The sequence below is a fragment of the Pseudophryne corroboree genome, chromosome 2 (genome assembly GCF_028390025.1).
Source record: "Pseudophryne corroboree isolate aPseCor3 chromosome 2, aPseCor3.hap2, whole genome shotgun sequence".
Lineage (NCBI taxonomy): Eukaryota > Metazoa > Chordata > Amphibia > Anura > Myobatrachidae > Pseudophryne > Pseudophryne corroboree.
This window is the reverse complement of record NC_086445.1, coordinates 884923968-884933191: the sequence shown is the minus strand read 5'-3', so window position 1 is coordinate 884933191 and position 9224 is coordinate 884923968.

Sequence of the window (9224 nt, the reverse complement as noted above, 5' to 3'; positions counted from 1 at the left end):
AGGAGGAAGTTGACGATGAGGATTTTGATGGTGATGTGGTTTGTTTGAATAAGGCACCAGTGGAGACAATTGTTGTCCATGGGATGAGAAAGACCATTGTCATGCCGGGGCAAAATACCAAAAAAGCCACCTCTTCGGTGTGGAATTATTTCTCCACAAATTCGGACAACAGGTGTCATGCGTGTGTTGCCTTTGTCAATCCGTAATAAGTAGGGGTAAGGACGTTAACCACCTAGGAACATCCACCTTATACGTCAGAAACTTTGGCATTAGCAGTCCACTGACACCTAAATCCCTTCTTCCTGTTGTACCCAAGCTCCTGCAAGCCACACTACCAACTCCCTCAACGTCAATTTCCTCCTCAGTCAGGAACGTAAGTAGTCCCGCAGGCCATGTCACTGGCATGACTGACAAGTACTCTCCTATCTGACATTTCTCTGGAGGATCCTTGAGGATCCTCGAGTGCTACGACTACTGCTGCTGCTGCTGTTGTTGCTGCTGCTGGGAGTCGATCGTCATCCCGGAGAAGAAGTCAGAAGACCACTTGTACTACTTTAACTAAGCAATTGACTGTCCAACAGTCCTTTGCGAGGAAGATAAACTATGACAGCAGTCACCCTATTGCAAGGAGCAGATTACTGAGGCCATAACAACCATGCTGGTGTTAAACGTGTGTCCGGTATCCGCCATTGGTGCAGTGGGATGTAGACTTGATAGATGTACTGTGTCCCCAGTACCAAATTCCGTCTAGATTGAACTTCACCAGGCAAGCGATTCCCAGACTGTATTAAGAAAAGTGTCCTCAGTGTCCTGAAAAATGTGGTTGTACCCAGTGTCCACTTAACCATGGACATGAGGACAAGTGGAGCAGGGCGAGCAGGGCAAACTAAGGACTACATGACTGTGACAACCCACTGGGTAGATGTATTGCCTTCCGCAGCAACAACATCAGCGGCACCAGTAGCAGCATCTCACAAATGCCAACTCGTTCCTAGGCAGGCTACATTGTGTATCCCCGCTTTCCGTAAGAGGCACACCGCTGACAGCCTCTTACGGAAACTGAGGGACTTCATCGCACAATGGCTTACCCCACTTAGACTCTCCTGGGGATTTGTGATATTGGATATTGTGCATGCATTACATCTGGGCAAATTTCAGCACGTCCCATGTTTTGCACATACAATTAATTTGGTGGTGCAGAATTTTTTTGAAAAAAATTACAGGGGCGTGCAGGAGATCCTGTCGGTGGCCCAAAAAATTGCGGGCCACTTTCGACATTCAGCCACTGCATGCCGAAGACTGGAGCGCCAGCAAACACTTCTGAACCTGCCCTGCCATCACCTGAAGCAAGAGGTGGCAATGAGGTTGAATTCAACACTCTATATGCTTCAGAGGATGGAGGAGCAGCAAAAGGCCATTTAAGCCTATACATCCACCTACGATATAGGCAAAGGAGGGGGAATGCACCTGACTCAAGTGCAGTAGAGAATGATTTCCATGTTGTGCAAGGTTCTCCAACCCTTCGAACTTGCCACATGTGAAGTCAGTTCAGATACTGCCAGCTTGAGTCAGGTCATTCCCCTCAACAAGCTTTTGCAAAAGCAGCTGAAGAAATTGAAGGAGGAGCTAAGACAGAGTGATTCCGCTAAGTATGTGGGCCTTGTGGATGGAGCCCTTCATTCTCTTTGCCAGGATTCAAGGGTGGTCAATCTGTTGAAGTCAGAGCACTACATTTTGGCCACCATGCTCGATCCTAGGTTTAAAGTCTATGTTGTATCTCTCTTTCCAGCAGACACAAGTCTGCAGAGGTTCAAAGTGTAACGTGACCCATCAACAGCTCCTCCTTCATTTTCTTCCGCAACCGGGGCTGCTAGGAAAAGGATAACATTTACAAGCCCACCCGCTGGCGGTGATGCAGGGTAGTCAGGAGTAAGTGTTGACATCTGGTCCAGGCTAAAGGAGCTGCCAACAATTACTGACATGTCTACTGTCACTGCATATGATGCTGACACCATTGAAAGAATGGTGGAGGATTATATGGGTGACAGCATCCAAGTAGGCATGTCAGACAGTCCATATGTAGGCTGGCAGGAAAAAAGAGGCAATTTGGAGGCCCTTGAACAAACTGGCTTTATTTTACCTAAGTTGCTTCCCCTCCAGTGTGTACTCCGAAAGAGTGTTTAGTGCAGCCGGTAACTTTGTCAGCAATCGGTGTAGAAGGTTACTTCCACAAAATGTGGAGAAGATGATGTTCATCAAAATTAATTATAAATACCTCCAAGTAGACCTTTACCAGCAATTGCCTCCAGAAAGTACACAGGGACCTGTGATGGTGGATTCCAGTGGGGACAAATTAATACTCTGTGAGGAGGAGGATGTACACACTGAAAGGGGTCAGGAATCGGAGGATGAGAATGAGGATGTCTTCTTGCCTCTGTAGAGCCAGTTTGTGCAAGGAGAGATTGATTGCTTCTTTTTTGGTGGGGGGATTAATTGCTTCTTTTTTATGTGGGGGCCCAAACAAATCAATCATTTCAGCCACAGTCATGTGGCAGACCCTGTCGCAGAAATGATTGGTTTGTTAAAGGGTGCATGTCCTGTTTATACAACATAAGGGTGGGTGTGAGGGCCCAAGGACAATTCCATCTTGCACCTCTTATTTTTTTCTTTGCATTATGTGCTCTTTGGGGCCTAGTTTTTAAAACTGCCATCCTGTCTGCCACTGCAGTGCCACTCCTAGATTGGCCAGGTGTTTGTGCCGCCCACTTGTTTCGCTTAGCTTATCATCCAGCGACCTCATTGCACCTCTTTTTTTTCTTTGCATGATGTGCTCTTTGGGGCCTATTTTTTAAAACTGCCATCCTGTCTGACACAGCAGTGCCACTCCTAGATTGGCCAGGTGTTTGTGCCGCCCACTTGTTTCGCTTAGATTAGTCATCCAGCGACCTCATTGCACCTCTTTTTTTTCTTTGCATGATGTGCTCTTTGGGGCCTATTTTTTAAAACTGCCATCCTGTCTGCCACTACAGTGCCACTCTTAGATGGGCCAGGTGTTTGTGCCGCCCACTTGTGTCACTTAGCTTAGTCATTCAGCTAACCCGGTGCAACCTTTTGGCCTAAAAACAATATTGTGAGGTGTTCAGAAATGAGTGGAAATTAATGTTATTGAGGTTAATAATACCCGCAAATTCTGTGATTTTAGCTGTTTTTATGAATTTTTTAAAAATCATCCAGATCCAAAACCAAAACCCTTAAGGGTGGTTTTGTCCAAACCAATCCAGATCCAAAACACAAGCGGGGATCCAGAACCAAAACAAAAAACCCAAAAAGTGTCCACCGCACATCTCTAATACATAGTTACCTCTATACTGCAGAGGACTATGCATATTTTCTAGAGTGCATTGGTGTTATTAGTCTGGTACATTACATGCGTTATCACTACTGTATTTACTACATATACTTATCAAGGGGCCCAGACTATGCACTCGCTAATGGTTATCCAAACCTCTGTGGAGATTGGCCACTCTCATACATAAATAATGGGCCCCTACCACTGCATTTCACCGGTGGGCCCTTTATGCCCCACTCCCACACTGATGTTCGGTCTGGGGTAGGTTTGAATTTAGAACTAAAACTAATGTTTCCAATGTGTTAGCATGAAAATTATTAGATGGAAGTTAATATTGAATGGGAGACTCCCTTATGTTAACAAAAGGTCTCGTCTCAGGAAAAAAAAGACAAAGAAGAAATCTCTTCTAAGAAGGGAAATGGTAGATGGAGTGCAATTGTCTTGTTTGCCCCTTTAGTACAACAGCATTGACCTTTGCTACACATAGAGATTTGCTATAAATATATTTCAACTTTAGCCTGTACATGCTCCAAAGGCAGTTCTCCATCTATGTGAAGGACTTAGCAAATGGTGTCTGTGTGAAGGACAGAGCAAATCCCTTTGCCCCTTTATATCAGTATACAGAAAGATCACATGATAAGTGGCGTGATTGTCCATGAAATTAATATAAAACAGAAGATTTTACATTGCTGCCCATTTCATAATTTGCCATAATATTATTTCAGCAGGTGATTTACAAATAATAATTCACTGGGTTTTTCCCAGCTATGTAAATACAACTATATAATGGAATGACTATAACTGGTGTTTGGTAGCATAAGGCTAGTTTCCTCAATTTATCCATCTGGGTGACGTGCTCAGTCTATAACTTTATGGATGCCACACCTTTATATAACCTTCTCTGGCACGCAAACAAAATCCAAGATGTCATTTTGTAGACATACAGACAGTATGTTGTTTGCAGTATGTCTGTTTTGTGTGTAGACTGCAACAACAAAGAAGTTGGAAGCATTGGTGTTTCTATCATGGGTGCAATGTGTGCTGTGCACCAATGTTGTTTTAATTTTTACCTTTCCGGAGTCCCGTGACTGGCACTGCAGTCGCAGAAGCTGCCGCAAAAATCACTCCTAAAATGGCCACTGTACATGCGCAGTAGGTACTTATGGCAGACGTCATGTTTCTGGAGACCTGTACAATATCACAAGAAACATAGAATTCAACGGCAGATAAGAACCACTTGGCCCATCTAGTCTGCCCACACACATGCTCACACTTACACACTAGGGTTATTTTTTATCAGCAGCCAATTAACCTACCAGCATGTTTTTGGATCGTGGGAGGAAACTGTACTCGAAGGAAATCCATGCATGGAGGGAATATACAAACTCAACACTGTTAAGGCCAATGTGGGTATCAAACCTATGACCTCAGTGCTGTGAGTCAGTAATGCTAACCATTACATCATCGGTTCCAGGGTCACCTGACCATCTGGCACTTCTGGCAAATGGCAGAGGGGCCGGTGGCTGGATGGGCCAGTCTGACCACAAAGAGTTGGGCATACTCGACTTGCTTGAATACATATTTCAACATTGTTAAGGCTTAAATATTTCTAGGGTGATAGCAATAACCATATTTAATCCCATTCCATCAATGTAACAGTGGCTGCTGCATTTCTTCTGTTGTTCTGGGGTGTCTTCAATTTTAAATAGAGAATGCAGACTCTAGTGTCTCAAGGCTCAAAGGTTAGTATGACTGTCTGTACTATACTACCTCACTTACCACAGAACATTCAGCAACTGCAATAAAATACAGAGCATCAGTGACCGCCATACAATTATGAGAGCATCAGTGACCGCCATACAATTATGAGAGCATCAGTGTCCACCATCAAATTTATAGAGCACCAGTGATCACCATATAAAGCAGGGAACATAATATAATTTGTAGCCTATAGTAGTAAATATCTGTAAAATGTAGTATTATTATTATTATTATTATTATTATTATTCATGTATACAGCTACAGTATTATTGGAAGGACTTCAATTATATACAATTACATGAAACTGAAGATATTGATGGGTCTGAACTCTGAAAAAATGATTTTATAATCCAAGAGGTGTTAGAAACAATAAATAATAATGACCAAATATTCTATGTGAAGTAATATGTATGCACTATATAAATAACTGTTAATTCATGAATAAATAATAATAATATATGGGGTGGTATCCTATTCACAGCGGTACTTTACAGCTGCTAATAGGATCGCCGGGGGCGATCATATTAGCCCTGATGCTGGCATCGTTTTTTCCCGATGCTGGCACTTATCGTGAATTATGCTTCAGGTACTTCAGGCACCTGCAGCATAATCCGCTATTAGGGCCCTCCGGTGCTACGATAACACATGGGATTCCCAATCCCATGTGTTTTCGAGCGATCGGGGTCCAATTTCAGCTGATCAAAATGGCAAAATCTACAGCATAAAAACGGTACAATGAACCCACACACAACTTTTCTTGATTGCGGTTGTACCGTTTTTATGGTGTAGATATTGTTGGTTAAGTAACAGAAATTGCATATGATATTTTACAAACCAGTAGAAATATTCACTGTACAGCGCAGGTTTTTTATGCTTGGTGGAAAAATTATGGTAATTTAAAGGAGCAGGTGTTGTCCTTTTTTATAATTAACCTGCTGCTGTAGAAGTGTAGAAGGGAGAGCACGGTTATAACAAACCTTTTTTGTCAGTACACAGTGCAGACGCACGGCTTCTGAGGGGGCAAACTGAATCTCAGTACACTGTACACAGTACCCAGACTGGCAAACACAGACTTAAAACGGATCTGACCCCATTTTAAGCACTAAATTACCTCAGCCAGTATAAAAAAGCGGGAAGCCTGCGCGCCATGGAGGGGGCGGGGCTTCACTATGAGCAGATACAGCAGCTCTCCAGTGTCATTTTCCCTCTGCAGTGGACACAGACGCTGATTGATAGGGACGCGCAACTCCTCCGGAGTGACTCTAATTTACCTCAGTGGTACCAGGGGGTCATAGCAGGGGGGGAGCAATTATTAGTGTACTAAAACCCCAATCTGGGTACTTAGTCTGCGACCCGGCTAAGCTTGGCATTAGCGATAAGGGCGCTGTGTGCTGGCTCCTTACTATCTCTGTGTCTCCCAGAAAGGGCTCTTTGCGGGTTAATTGTGCTTTTAACCTTTTCCTGTGTGTGTGTGTGTGTGTGTGTGTGTGTGTGTTTGTGTGTACGCCTACCATTTACAGGAGAGGCCTTATTTGGAGATGAACTGGATAAATGGATCTCCAGTGCTACTGTGAGTAAGTCCACTTATCTTCCTTCCGCAGCTCCCCCAGCCAGGAAGGCCTACTCAGCTTCCAATTTGCAGTCCTTTCGGACAGCCAAGTTTAAGGGCAAAACCAGAGGTTCTTCTACAGCCACCAGAGGCGCTAGAGGTAAACCACGCAAACCAGCAACTGCCGGTTCTCAGGAACAGAGTTCATGCTCTGCTTCATCAAAGCCTGGAAGACTGGTGTGTGGGAGCACGGATAAAATTCTTCAGTCACATCTGGACAAGTACGTGCCAGGATCCCTGGGTCATAAATCTTATTTCCCAGGGCTGCAGACTGGACTTCCAGGAGTTCCCACCTCACAGATTCTTCAAATCAGGAGTACCAGTTTCATGGGAGGCAAGTAAAGCTTTACAGGATGCCATTCAGAAACTGGTGCAGACTCAGGTCATTGTTTCAGTTCCACCTCATCTGCAAAACAAGGGGTACTATTCCAACTTGTTTTTAGTACCGAAACCCGATGGTTCGGTAAGACCAGTTTTGAACCTCAAGTCGTTGAACCCATACTTATGAGGGTTCAAATTCAAGATGGAGTCTCTGAGAGCAGTGATCTCAGGTCTGGAGGAAGGGGAATTCCTAGTCTCTGGATATCAAGGATCCATACCTTCACATTCCTATCTGGCCGCCTCATCAGGCTTATCTATGGTTTTCACTGCAGGACTGTCACTACCAGTTCCAGGCCCTGCCATTTGGTCTCTCCACGGCACTGAGGGTGTTCACCAAGGTGATGGCAGAGATGATGTTTCTCCTCCGCAATCAGGGAGTGAACATAATTCTGTACCTGGACGATCTTCTGATAAAGGCGACGTCCAGGGACCCGACGACTCCGGGATCATGGGTGGATTCTGAACTTTCCGAAATCTCACCTAGAGCCAACATGGAGTCTTCCATTCCTGGGAATGATACTGGACACGGAGTCGCAGAAAGTGTTCCTTCTGCTGGAAAAGGCATTGGTAATCCATTCGATGGTTTAGGATGGCCTGAAGCCAACCCGGATATCGGTGCATCTATGCATTCGCCTTCTGGGGAAAATGGTAGCCTCTTACGAGGCGCTTCAGTACGGAAGATTTTAGGCAAGACCTTTCCAGCTCAATCTGTTGGACAAATGGTCCAGATCACATCTTCCCATGCACCAGAGGATCCGTCTGTCGCCAAGAGCCAGGATTTCTCTTCTATGGTGGCTTCAGACTTCTCACCTAATCGAGGGTCGACAGTTCGGGATTGAGAATTGGATTCTGCTAACCTCAGACGCAAGCCTCAGAGGTTGGGGAGCAGTCACCCAGTGGGTGCAGTTTCAGGAAAGTTGGTCAAGTCAGGAAGTCGTCCTTCCAATCAACATTCCGGAACTCAGGGCTATATACAATGCCCTTCTGCAGGCCTCATATCTTCTACGAGATCAGGCCATTCAGGTCCAGTCAGACAATGTGACGGCGGTAACGTACATAAACCGACAGGGCGTAACGAAAAGCAGAGCAGCATTGTCAGAGGTGTCAAGAATTCTCCTCTGGGCATAAAAACACGCTGTGGCATTGTAAACGGTCTTCATTCCGGGAGTAGACAACTGGAAAGCAGACTTCCTCAGCAGATACGACCGGGGGAGTGGGGCCTTCACACAGAGGTATTCAGGTGCTTGACACGTCTGTGGGGATATCCACAAATCGACATGATGGCCTCTCGTCTCAGCAAGAAGCTCAAGCGGTATTGTTCCAGGTCGAGACAGGCAGTGGCGGTAGATGCTCTGACGACTCCATGGGTCTATGAGATGGTGTATGTGTTTCCTCCACTTCCTGTGATCCCAAGAATTCTCAAAAGAATAAAAAGACAAATGGTTCAAGCATTACTCATTGCTTCTGACTGGCCAAGAAGGGCCTGGAACGCGGACCTTCTAGAGGTGCTAATCGAAGATCCGTGGCCTCTACCTCTTCGCTAGGATCTTCTGCAACAGGGCCCATTCGTCTATCAGGACTTACCATGGCTACGTTTAACCGCATGGAAGTTGAAAGGCTGATTCTAGCCCAGAGAGGGATCCCTGACAAGGTAAACCCGACTATGATCCAAGCCAGAAAAGGGGTAACGTCTTAACATTACCACCGTATTTGGAAGAAATACATCTCTTGGTGTGAGAGCAGAAAATATTCTGCTGTGGAATTTCATCTGGGACGTTTACTGCTTTTTCTGCAGTCAGGTGTGGATGTGGGCCTACATCTGGGCTCCATAAAAGTCCAGATTTTCGGCCTTGTTCATTTCTTTCAGAAACAATTGGCTTCTCTCCCTGAGGTCCAGAAGTTCTTGAAAGGTGTTCTGCACATCCAACCTCCCTTTGTGCCTCCCATGGCACCTTGGGATCTCAATTTGGTGCTGCAGTTCCTCCAATTGGACTGGTTTGAACCGTTACAGGAGGTAGATCAAAAATATCTTACATGGAAGACCGTCACACTGTTGGCCTTGGCAGAGCCGGCCCTAACCAATATGATGCCCTAGGCAAGATTTTGGCTGGTGCGCCCTAGCAC